General features: G+C 35.8%; 1 pseudogene; it reads left to right on the forward strand.

Annotated features, from left to right (window-relative positions):
- Positions 1 to 4,474: 4,474 nt before the first annotated feature.
- On the forward strand, positions 4,475 to 5,208 carry LOC149991639 (alpha-N-acetylgalactosaminide alpha-2,6-sialyltransferase 5 pseudogene; annotated as a pseudogene).
- The last annotated feature ends 8,883 nt before the right edge of the window (positions 5,209 to 14,091 follow it).

Here is a 14,091-nt window from a genome sequence, read left to right on the forward strand (position 1 = left end):
ATTAACACTGAATATTGTGAGGAGAATCTGAGTAGAGAACTATAGAAAAATAAAACAACAAAATGATTCTTATAAAAGGATTAACATGTTCATTTAGTGTTGTTACTTGAGTAAAGTCATTGATGCAATCTTTCTGTCTTTAAAAAAAAAAAACAGGGTAGAGTTTGGGGTAACCATAGCTACCAAGAATGATTAGGGTATTCTAGAGAGAGACAGTGAGGAGAAACATTAAAATTATCTTCATAATCTCTACTCAAATCTCTAATTGATGCCAAATTCAGACATGCATAAGGTAGACTCACTGCAAACAACCAAAGGATAACAGCACTGATCTTAGATTTCAGAAAGTGACTGAGGAATAAAGTTTACAATATTAGTCCACCCAACTTGACCAAACCCTATAATAAAACAAAAAAAAATTAACATTCTCCAGAAGAATATATCACAATCCAGTCTAAGAAATGTAACGTTCATAACTTCCAGGATACAATTCAAAATTATATGTATTCCCCAACACACAATGAAATAAATTATACCTATTCTGAAAAGAAAATAAAATTAACAGACAATAACTTGACAACACATGTGTTGGAAATATTAGACCAAGGTTTTAAAGCAGCTATTATAACAGGTTTAAGAAGGTAGTATAAAATATGGTCAGAATGAATGAAATGGTAAGGAAATTCAGAAGTGAAATATGAAATAAAAATATAACCAAATCCAAATTCTAGAACTTAAAAATAAATATATGAAATTAAAATTTTACTGGGTGGGTTTAACAGAAGAATGGATATAAATGGTAGAGTCAGTTAAGTTGAAAATACAAAAATAGAACCTATGAAATCTGAAGAACAAAAGAAAAATATTTTTAAATAACTAAGTTCCTAACTTAATCAAGAGATTCAATGAAATCCCAGTCAAGATCCTAGAAAGTTATTTTGCAAATCTCAACAAACAAATCCTAAAATATATATGGAGAGGCAAATACCCAGAATAACCAACACAATTTTGAAGGAGGATAACAAAGATGGAGGACTAACACTACCTGACTTCAAGAATTACCAAAAGCTACAATAATTAAGACAGTGTGGTCTTGGCTCAAGAATACACAGACAAATCAGTGGAGCAGAATAGAGAGCCCAGAAATAGATTCTCATAAATATTATTTACTTATCGTTGGTAAAGGAGCAATGGTAATACTATGAAGCAAAGATAGTATATTCAATAAATTATGTTGGAACAACTGGACATTCGTGTGCAAAAAATGAATCTAAGCACAGACCTTATACTCTTCAAAAAAATGAATTTAAAATCCATCATACACCTAAAGGTAAAATGAAGAACTACAAATCTCCTAGAAGATGCCATAGGAAAAAACCTAGATAACTTTGAGTTTTGCAATGACATTTTAGATACAACACCAAAAGCATATCTGTGAAAAAAAATTGAGAAGCAAAACTTAATTAAAAGTAACTTCTACTTTGTGAAAGACAATGTCAAGAGAATGAAAGACAAGCCACAGACCGGGAGAAAATATTTGCAAAAGACACATCTAATAAATGTTACTCAAAATATACAAAGAACTCATAAAAGCTCAACAATAAGAAAACAAACAACCCAAATAAAAAATGAGCTAAAGACCTTAAGAGACACCTTGCCAAGGATGATATACAGATGCCAAATATGCATGTGAACACAACCTGGGGAAATCTGAATAAAGAAAAAAGTGGTTGCGTTGTGGTAAGAGAGTTCTGTGGCATTTTATATTGCTTGCCTACCATTTATTATTAGTTAAAGCAGTGGCAGCCATGAACTTGGCAGCCCCACCCTGTGTGCAGGTTGCATTGCCAGAAGGAGCTCCATGAATCTTGTTTGTAAATAATTCTTGTTATGTGCTCTGGCATGTATGATGGCACCCTCAAGAACCAGCTCAAGGTCTTCCATTTATTTCACCTGACTCAAAGCATTCTCAGGGATGACAGGCTTTTACTAAAAGGGTTTCAAGGCAAAAGTATCGATTACAGCTTCCTGGGGCAAGGGAGAAGAGATTAGACAAGCAACAGACATATCAAAAACTCAGGAAGAAAGAGGTTGAAAAGAGAGATTAGTAGAGCAATAAGGCCTTTGAAAGCTTTTGCATATGTCTGGGGATCAAGAAGGCCATGGACATGCCCAGGCCCAGAAACATGCACATAAAAGGCCTGAGAAGACCATAGCTTTCAATTCTGACTGAGCTTCAAGCTCCACTGAAGCAGGAAGTAGAGGCTAGTACAGGGTGGTAAATGGTCAGGCAAAAACTTGAAGGAATACCCAACACAAAGACATTCTGCAAAAATTGAAACAGTGTTTTTTCTTTCTCCTTTCCTTGGCTCCAGGCATTTACAGAAACTCTGTCAAAACACAAGCTGGCCACTAAGCTAATGTAAAACAGGCTTCAATGGCTTGCATGAAAAATAAAAACCTTTCAAAATAGCTTAGAAAAGCCACTGAAAATCAAAATCAACCATGCACAAAAATCACCAACAACAAACCCTGGAGAGGAAGTGGTGCCTAACTTCCGGAGTTGTCACATTATAATATCAAAATATGCAGATTTTTAAAAAATATATGAAGCATTTTAAAAAGTAAGAAAATATGGCCCATTTACAGGACAAAAAAATTAATAGACACTATCCCCAAGCAAGCACAGGCATTGGACTCACTAGAAAAAGAATTTAAAACAACTGCTTTAAATATGTTAAAAGAGCTAAAAGAAATCATGGACAAAACCTAACAGAAACCAGGAGAATAATATATCCCTACATAGAAAATAATTATAAAGAGCAATAATAAAATGGAATCCAATTTAGAAATTTTGGAGGTGAAAAGTATAGTCATGAAAGGAAACAATCACTAGAGGGGTTCAACAGGCAATCTGAACAAGTCGAAAATAATCAGCAAACCTTTAGGTAAATCTATCTAAATAACCCTGTCTGAGGGACAGAAAGGGAAAAAATGAAGAAAAATGAATACCTGTGGAACACCATTAAGCATATCAACATAGGCACAATGGTGGTCACAGAAGGAGAGAAGAGAGAGAAGGCCTAGAACTTCCATTACTATGTTGAATAGAAGTGGTGAAAGCTGGCATCCTTGTCTTCTTGATCCTAGAAGGAAAGTCTTCAGGCTTTCACCATTGAGTATGATGTTAGTCAACAATTTGTTTAAATTTTACAATCCCCTTTTTTAGGACTTTTATCCTTGTTTCTTTCACCCCCACTCACACCTTTACTATCTTCATGCCGACTACCTAAGTTCATGGATAACGTCTCACGCTTTGAGTTTCCTTGGATCTGATAACTTTTTCCAGTCCTTGATCTCAACCCCTAAGGCTCAAAATTATATATGTGTTTATTACATTGCTCTCAAATCAGCTAACCAGCTTGCTTTTCTCTGAAGCCATCAGTGCATTAATCCAAAGGAAATATGGACAGTTTAAGATCTACTGAAGCCTGGTGGAGAAACCAATTTGTACAAAGACATTTTGTCAATACTGATATCACACCATGTAAGCAGATACGTACTTCTGGCCAGCTGTAATGATGTTGGCTGGCACTTGCAATTTCTATTTAGCAATTTAGTAATATCTCTTTACCAGAGCATCAGCATCCTTGAGAAGCAGTTTTCATATTTTTTATTTAACATAAGAAAAATAGGCACATACTATTGGAATATTCTGTGTCAACAAAACCATTAATACCTGGAGAAAAAGTAACCTGTGAAACTGGGTCTGAGAGATGGTAAATAGATAGTTTCAAATTATATAACTAGTATTTGACTCTGTGATAAATCAAATACAGGATAGTGTCTTCTCATATATGTTTAGGTCATTTCTTTTTACTCTCGATGAATTACTAACAGTAGTGACAATAATAACCTTTAAGTAGCATTTATCATGTTCCAGACACTGGCTTAAGTGCATTCAATATATCAGTGAACAATCCCTGTCCCAAAATGAGAACACTAAAGTATAGAGCAGTTAAGTGACTTGTCTCAGGGATAATATGTGCTGGTGCTCGGGTTTGAATCTTTGCCTATTTATGCTTTACTTTATTGTTTACCAAGCAAAAAGAAACTTCTTGCTATTCATTTTTATGAAGTTAATATTCTCCTTGTTTGCTCTCTCATTACATTATAAACTTGACACAAATTGAAAATGAGAAAAAATTACATTACTAATATTTCACCTTTATTGGGTGAAATAGGCTCAACTATCTTTGGAATAAATTACTTTGTTCTCTTATAAGGTCAAGATTAATGATCTGCTGGGGACTTACAGCCAAGATGGAGGCCTAGACAGACACGCTGCATCTCCCTCCACAACTAAGAAGGAATACAACTACCTCAAAACTAGAGACAACCAGAAGTTCCAGAAAATCGAGCATCATGGAAGTCCAACAAAGATAGAAAGAAGAAATACTCATCCAGACAGCCCCTGAAAATGCACTGCAGTGACTGTGCCCTGGTGACAAGCTCGGGACATCTGCCGTGCAGCGGGCAAGGCCCCCAGATCAGCCAGACCAAGTGTGCCATCCGCATGAATGTGGCTACAGGCGTGATATGAGCAATTGCACCAGCCTGAAGGTCATCGCACATTCCAGCATCCAGAGGATTCTGCGCAACCACCACGATTTGCTCAACGTGAGCCAAGGAACCATGTTCATCTTCTGGGGCCCCAGCAGCTACACGCGCCGCGACGGCAAGGGCCAAGTGTACAACAACCTGCAGCTCCTGAGTCAGGTGCTGCCCCGGCTGAAGGCCTTCATGATCACGTGCCACAAGATGCTGCAGTTCAATGAGCTCTTCAAGCAAGAGACCGGCAAAGACAGGAAGATCTCCAACACTTGGCTCAGCACTGGCTGGTTCACAATGACAATTGCACTGGAGCTATGTGACAGGATCAATGTTTATGGCATGGTGCCCCCAGACTTCCGCAGGGATCCCAGTCACCCTTCCATCCCTTATCATTATTACAAACCTTTTGGACCAGATGAATGTACCATGTACCTCTCCCATGAGCAAGGATGGAAGGGTAGTCATCACCGCTTCATCACAGAGAAATGAGTCTTTAAGAACTCCGTGCGGACATTCAACATTCACTTTTTTCAACCAGAATGGAAACCTGAATCACTTGCTATAAATCGTCCTGAAAATAAACCTGTGTTCTGAGAAATGAGCATGCCAGACCGAAGTGCCAAGCACCCACTGCATCAGACACCAGGCCGTTGAACTTCCTGATACACCAGACATGCAAGAGGAGCAGAACTGGCAGGAAATTGCTTCACTTCTCAACAAGTACCACGAGAAGAGATGCCCACAAGATGTGGCTGCAAAGCAGTGTAGTTGGCTTACAGGAAAATCCCAGAATTAGTACATTATAATGAGTGTTCTCCCTTTCAGAAAAGGAGAACACATTTCAGTGATGCTGCCCCAGCTAAAGACATTTTGAATCTCTGTAAGTATTGCCTTCAAAACTGAAACACTAGCAACTCAACAGTATCTATTAGTTGTATTTATTTATAGAATTGCCACGTCAAAAGACACTTTTCTATCAAGTTGTATCCTGACATGACCTAGAACCCTTGTCATCTGCTGGACCCTGTGTGTGTAATTTATAAAAAACAGCCTGAAAGTGTGGACATGGTTTCTGAAGAGCACATCTCCACTGACTCTCATAAAGCAAATGCTCATATTTATTCATTGAGAGTTTTGTAGTGTACTCCAGGCCAGTATTTTTATAGATTCTTGTGTAGTAATTTATCCTTATCTTTACTTAGGTAATTTATCCTCACTCTTGAATCCCAAATGCTGGTGAGAAAGCCTAGAATAGGAGGGGTGGGTGAGTTCCTGTGCCCGCAAGCTCACTGTTAGCATGCAGTTGGAATTGGACTTGGAGATGTTGCCTTGCTTTTTCTGAACCCTTAGTCTTCAAGAATAGCTGTAACATTTTCCAAGGTGCAGAAATGCTCCAAATGAGAACATTAAAAACCAAATACTGTGTCATGAACACAAAAATATACTTAAGAAGAGAAACTTAAAGACAGATTTCTGTGTTAATAATTGATGTAGATCACTTCACTGAAGCCCTAGTTTCCTCTTCTGCAGAATGATGTCACTGTACTAGATGACCTCTTACGTTTCATTTCAAACTTAAAATTCTATGACCCTCTCATTGACCCACTTGAGGACTTTGAACTTGGTAATGGGGCTCCCACAATAGCAGGAGCTTTCTCTAGGGGGGCCTTCTATATTGTCCTACTACCTGTGTCCCTCTTGTGGTTAAAACATACTTCCTCCTTGACCCCAATTAACTAAAAATCTACTCCCTGCTTTTTGAGAGAGGGAGGGAGGGAGGGAGGGAGAGAGAGAGAGAGAGAGAGAGAGAGAGAGAGAGAGAGAGAGAGAGAGAGAACTTCCATGGTGATGATGGTGTCATCAGGCTGCAAGAGCAAAGGCCTGCACTTGTGTGAGTCTGTCAGGAGAAGAGAATGCAAGGAGATTCCCTATCATACCACTCATTTATCCTGTGAACTATTTAGATTCACTCACTGCAGATCTTATGTTATATGCACTATCATTCATCCCCTGGTATTAAGTAGTATGAAGGACTCATTTTATTCGGAACCAAGATTAGTTGGTATGAAAGATTTTTATTTAAACAAGTAATATTGTTCAAAAATATTCTTTTAAAAATATAGGAGTGTTTTATTTACCCATAGATTAGGAGACATTAGTTTTTCTAATGCCAAATTTGAAGGCAACAGCATATATCATTATGAAGACTGACGTTGTTTTACAGAACATGACCTGGCTTGTGATTAAAGAAGTTCTCTCACATTACCACTTTCCCCTTTCCTTAACTAGTACTAAGATTCTGTGCCTTTGCACTAACTGGTACTATTAATTGCACGGAGTATTGTTGTTGAAATGCAAACACAGTCTAGATATTTATAATGCAAAATGAAGTTGGTATGATCATGGTGTGGCCTGAGCTGTTAAAAAGCCAGTACAATTGAAATGTCTGTCCCAAACATACTGGAATGTGTTCTATAAATTTTCTCATAGTTTGTAGAGATAATTTTATTCCAGTAAATCTCTTCTGTAGCGTGAACTGAATATACAATACTTTATCAATGTATGAAAAGCATATAAATTTTAGATAATTGAATTATAGGCCACCCTCACCAACACTTGAAGAGATTATGTTGTTCAGATGTAAGTAGCTCCTTTAAATACTTTTTTTTATGGAAAATTGGAAAGACATACTTGAGAAATGCAAAGAGGTAGTTATATTGCTAATCTAATAATATCTTAAATGTCTGTGTTATCTTCAAGTTTTAGGATTTGTTTGTTTTTTAAAGATCTTATGATAGCTTCATTGTTTTTGTAACTCCACCCTCTTGAACACTCAAAAGAGTGGAAAGCAACCAAACTCTGAAATTTCTGGCTTCACTGGGAAATATTTTAAATATACATCTAGCTAGGACATGTGAGTTTATATATTTTTAAACATGGTATAAATAAATGTAAGAAATTATTTTAAAAAATTAATGACCTGCTAATTTGAAAATAATTATTCTCTTGCTTTTTGTCAAGCAAAATGTTATACCTGCTGGGGGATGTGTTATTTTAAGCATGTCATTTTTTGCACTTTAATTAATCTTAATTTTAAAAATGTACTTCTAACCAAAATTCATGAGTATATTTTCTTGTACTCAATTTCATCCAACTAGAGAAATAGAGGAAACACTGAACTCGAGTGCCATACTTAAATTCTGCCTCAATATGTGCATTTTGTTTTAAAGTGTAAGTTAATAGTGCTATGAAATTCACCATGCTATCATATTGCCCTGTGTTTAAAAATATACATCAAATTAAATTTAGTCAGATGAGTTCGAGAAAACGTGATTTTTGTACAAGAAGAAAAATGGCAAATAGTAAGTAGGTACCTTGAAAGGAATTTTTGAAAACTCCAAATGACATTTCCTTCCTCACCAAATATGATCTTTTCATGGTCACACCTTAGAGTTTCTTTGTATTCTTCTACCTAATTGCAGGATGTGTATAGCTCAGCTCACCATTTTCAATCCTTACTTCCTCTTTCCCCCAGAGAGACTAATTTCCTACCTTTACTGCTCTTGTATTCAGCTGCCATAATTACATAATTTAGTTTCTTGAAAATGGACGAATTTCAATACGTCTGATTTTTTTTTTTGAATGTCTCATGTACACAGCAAAATCTTGGCTATTTTTTTTTCTCACTTGTTCTTATTTTTCATTTTGTCATGTCTAGTGCCAAACACAGACTGGAGTACATATAAGGGCTCACCAACATTAATTGAATGAATGAATAAATAACTGAATGAATGAATGAATAACTAATTTTCAACATTTTAATGTGACTTTCAGAGATTTCTGTTGCCTGTTCTGATCTTCATTAGACAATTTTCTAATTGGACTGTGGACCCAAAGGATCCTTCAACACCTATAAGATAAACCCTTCCTACAATTTCCCAGTGACCTTGGCATTGACCTCTGCCCTCCAGCGCCCTATTTTACTTTCATTATAATATCTTAGGAGATTTTGCTTTTACCCACTCCAGACTCTTGTTTTCCCTCTTATATCTATGCACATAAATAATTTAAGACTCTGGTTTAATCCAACTGAGAGCAGGAAACAAAAATAATTTGATGATTTTTTTTTCATTAAAGTACGCTATTAAATTTTTAAAGGAGAAACTATGTTTTCAAATCTCACTTCTAGACCCCTCACGGGATGTCCAATCTCTGCAGAGTTGAGTATATGTATTCTGTTCTGTAAATACCTGTATATCTAAACTAATTTGTAATTTATATCCAGTATATATCCAGAGATACTCAAATGAAGTTATTTTCTCCTCTATAGTTTTTTTATATTTTGTGTTATGTAATTCCAGAATAAGCAAAGAAAATGTCAGACAACTTTTGGCAAGAAGCCAGTAAGTTTCCTCCATTCAGGTAACTTATTCACCATCTTGAAGCACTGAGAAACATGCATAATTCTTAAGCTTAGCTAAGCTGCTGAGGTGAAATATGTTAAATCTTGGATAATAGAGAATAATGCATATAAATTTTGTCTTAAAAAGTGCTTTGTTCACTTTCCAGTTTTGTTAAGTATATAATCTCTATCTGCACCTCTCAGGTTATTGAATGATAGTCCAGTTCTTTTAAACATGGAAGTTACCACAGGAAGCAGGGCATGTTTCTAAAAAGGATAAGAGGTGCAACAGCTGGACAGCAAAACCATAAAAGATTATTCTTGCTCTATTAGAGACTTCCGTGTTTTGCTGCTGTTCATCCATGGAACGTTTTGCTATTTCTTCAACGTTTTAAGCAGGCTAGGCCGACTTTCCTTTGCTTTACTTATCTATGCTGGTCCTTTACTTTGAAGCAATGACACATTTTTTTCTAAAGGTAACCGTTTTCATCATCTTAATGAAATCAGAGCATAGTTATAAAAATCTCCTCAATCCTAAGGTGGAATATAGTATAAAGACATAATACAATTTTCACTATTGTACTTTTCACTTATTGCCAATATGTAAGTAATCAATAGAGAATAAATGATTAAAAATGTCCTAAGGCCTAATTCCATGTAAGAAAATTCACCGAAAGCTAGGAAAAAGTCAAGCATATTAACCAGGTAAGTATGAGACTAACTGGTTCTAATTTTAATTTATTACTATGAGAAACATTTAACACAGCAAATGTTATACATCTGTATAACAACTTTGTTTTCAAATGCACTGCAATCTATATGTCAAGAGAATCAGTCAGTCCTGTAAGAATGTTAACTGCTTTAAATCCTTCATAAAATACAGGGTGTGTATCTGTTTATAATATGTTATATATATACTATATACATAATAATTTAATACTATACATATTATTTATACATTATATAGCACATATTTATTATATGCTATATGCTGCTATATTCATATGCCTTATTATAATTTTATATCATATATTGACACACATTGGCAATGGATCACAGTTGAAATCCATACTGTGTCTAACCAAAGCCTCAAGATTCTCAGCTGTCAAAAACTGTCAGATACTGCTATTTTTATTCCACCCTACTCAAGTGCAAATATAATTTAAGAATATAATTTTCTCTTGGCAAAAAAAAAGATTCTAGGCACATTTTATTATCTTTATTCATTGATTACTTTCATTCTGCAAGTATTATTTGGGCTGTAGCAATTTCATTAGAGCAAATCAGGAGAAAAAAGTTGTTTGATTAAAATGTGTTATTTTACTCTAGAAAAAAGCCTGATTTTTCTTGTTTATGAACAGATAGAAATGAAAACCTTTAGAAAAGAAAATTTAAATAAAATATTTATAATAAGAGACTTAAACAACTCAACAGTAATTATTATTAATGATATCACAGATAAAGAATTGCTAGCTATTTCATAGTCTACAAAATAGAAATGCATAAGTTCAAGTAAAAAGCTTCTGTCAAATGCTTTATGTTATACATTGTTCCCTTTCCCTTAAAAATATTCATTTCCTAATTATACTGCATCTGAATGTGAAAGCCAAGGACATTCTTAAGTGTACACTTTCCAACTCATGAAATGTTCATGAGCAAAAACCCTAAGGAATGCACAGTGCAGGCCCCTCTCCCTTACCAGCCCCAAAACAAATCAACCATAATGTAGAATTCATAGAAAATATGGTTCTATTTTCTGAACATGCAGTAATAAAATAATGTTTCTTTTATTAAACATCAAAAATAGTTTAATCAGTTCATATAATAAACATACACAAGAATATTATCATATATTATAAACAAGAAGCCACTTTTTCATTAAGAGATTCATCTGCCAGTAGCTTCATTTCCTTAGCTGTAAAATAGCAGAGGTAGAAACCATCTTGATTCTTAAAAACTTGGAAATTTACTGACCACATAGTGCCACCATACTATCATTATTTTTTAGGGACATGTTTTCTCAAAGTTCTTTTAATTTTGCACTGTAACAGATACTTTCTATGCCCTGCCATGTCCCCTTCACATATAAATCTTCTCTTTAGTTCTATAGCTTTATGAAAAATTGTGACTTTCTCCCCAAGGTCATTCTCTGGCCAGAGGAAGGAGCTTAGTCCTCACATGGATCAGATCAGAATTGGCAATTAAAGCCTGCAGGCGCAGTCCTCAACCAATAATAGATGGAAATTGGTAGAAAAATAACCCAGCTTCCTTGTCCTTTGGTTGGAATAACTGAGATGAATTCTTCCAGACGTCCCCAGTGGGATTAAGTCCCTATTGCCCACAGTGGTAACCTGCTCATTACCATCCCGTGAAATGGTCTAATCTGTTCACTGTCTTCCATTCCCCTACCTATGCTTCTTGAGATCACAACTTAAATAAACTATTTGTTCTCAATGCTTAGTTTCAATGTTTGCTTCTGGGCATATATAACCTAGGACATCCCTTAGAACAAATCAGGTGAGGTCCCTGTCCTAGGCCTCATGCTTGCCAGGTCCATAGTCTACTCTTCTTGTGTCTTTGCCATTTCCAAAGAGTAAGGAATCCAAGGAACCAATGGGAACGTGTTTACCTCAACCACATGCCAGGCACCTGTGATACAAGAATTCTCTACTAAATAACTTACCCCTACTTAACAGCACTTGTACAGGACTCTTCTCTTGGCCAGTCCTATTGGTAGCAGACAACTAGGCCCAAGAGCTAATCAATAGGTGTCTCTTAGGGGAAAAGTGTGAAGTGAGGTAACATATGTTATGCTGGCTAAGGCATTGGTATAATTCAACATGAGGTGCCCCACAATATAGTTAGACTGCGTAGTATCCTCCATGATTTTAATTGCTCTTTTTGTAGTTTTCACCTATGTCTTCCACGCTGAATTCTGGATAGTTTGCTCAAATTTTAAAAAATATATAATTTATTTATTTGTTTATTTATTTATTTTTAGAGAGAGGGGAAAGAAGAAAGAGAGGGAGAGAAACATCACTGTGTGGTTGCCTCTCACTTGCGCCCCCAACTGGGGACCTGACATGCAACCTAGTCATGTGCCCTGACTGGGAATTGAACCAGTGACAGGCCGACAATCCACTGAGCCACAGCAGCCAGGGCTCAAAATTTTCTTATGGTTCTCTATTTCCGTCCTCATCTATATCTGATATTTGCAACTTAATAATTGAATACTTAAAAAACCAGTCTGTGTTTTCATTTCATAGTTTTAATATTCTTTCAATTCTCCCTTTTTTTAATGTGTTGCTTTTCATTAGTATTTCAATTCATTTTAATGTTTTCATCCATTTAAAAAATGCTTATATTTTATCTCACATTTATGTACAATTTTTCTCATGTCATTAAGGCTCTACTCTTTCTGACTGTTGGATCTCTAATTTTTCCTTTTGATAGGCTGCTTCCTTACATGCTTTGTAACTTTGAAATTTCTGTTCATTTTTTGAGACTTTCTTCATCCCACTCTATGCAGCCTGGATTGTATGAGCACCTCTCTTGAACTATTTTATGTTTGTTTTTACCAGAAGTCCTAGGGGATACCACAGTCCGTACACTAATTTTTATGTACAGTGTTTGGTTTGGGATTCCTGATCCAATCAGCTAGAATACTATAAACCAAGAGCACAAGGGATGAACCAACTGCATGTTACCTCTTGGGAGATGCTTTTTCCCCACCTATTAGTCAGATAAAAACACAGAAAACAGTGTTTATAAATTGATTTTTGGACTTCATCTAATCACTTTTATTCAACAAATGTAGACTTATTTTAAAGTTCCAATTCTATGCAGAATTTTCAGTTACAACTTGCATTTTCACATGAAAATGAATGGCTCCGTGAGTACAAATCATCAGCCTAGACTCTGGAAGGTGACACCTGCCACCGTGTGCACACTTGGGACTAGACCCTTCAGCTGTACACTTGCACTTGGCAAGACTGACTCTTGCCATTAGACTTGTGAAAAAATTTTAATCTTAAATAGAACTGGATGTGAAATGGAAAATCCGACGCTTGTACCCTCAGAGAAACAGAACTGAAGAACTGTTGAACTGATTTCCGTAAGGGACTCATTTGTAGAAGACCCAGACTTAGGGATATCCTCCAAGCTTCTCTACCCATTCTCAAGCCAATGAACTTCTTGCTTGGACTTTGGACTGACTTGCTTTCCTTTGGGGTCCTCGCAGGCAAACATTAGTTCCCCAAACCCTCCATGGACTTGCCTGTAGCTTGCTCTTGCTTACGTTTTTCCAACTGCAATTCTTGAATAAATTCAATTTCTGATCATCTAAACTTACTTCAGTTTACCTCTTTATTTAGATTGACAGACTCTACTGCTCTGTGCATGCCTGTGATAAGATCCTGAACCACAGATGTAGAGGCCAATAGCTAAGGCCTCCAGTCTACAGATATGTTTATATCACATTTCAGTTGTTGAAGATACCTTAAAATGTTGTTTATATTCATCACTACTTTGAAAATATGATAATTATTAAACCCACCATTAAATCTTATTATGCACTGTGTTAATGAAGAAATACACATTTCAATATATTACAGTATTTTTCACTTTTTGACAATCTGTTGGAATGTTATTAGTTTCATCTATAATCCTGGCATCTTATTTGATGGATTTATAATACCTTATTCTGCAAAGGGGCATAGGCTTCATCAAACTGCCAGAGAGACTGATGGCATACAAAAAGTTAAGAAACTCTAATCTAGAGCAAGAGCTTCAAGACAGATTACTAATTGGGGTGTGATTTGCTCTAGTTTCTTTAGAGACTTGATTAATTTTCATTGTTAATTCAGTATGGTAAAATGACATATTTTTAAGTCATAGCTTTCCAGTATCTGCTTTTGGTGAACTTTTAGTAAAGGATTGGGACCCAAAAAAATATCTCTACCAGGGCCTTCTTTCACTTGGCAGAGTTCTCTAGGTCTAGTGACTCTGGAATACAAGCATGAACGATGAAGCCTCTAAGCTCATATAGTATACTTTCTGACATTAAAATGCAGACT

This window comes from Furipterus horrens, unplaced genomic scaffold (genome assembly GCF_987537825.1).
Source record: "Furipterus horrens unplaced genomic scaffold, mFurHor1.1.pri manual_scaffold_17, whole genome shotgun sequence".
In the NCBI taxonomy this organism is placed as follows: domain Eukaryota; kingdom Metazoa; phylum Chordata; class Mammalia; order Chiroptera; family Furipteridae; genus Furipterus; species Furipterus horrens.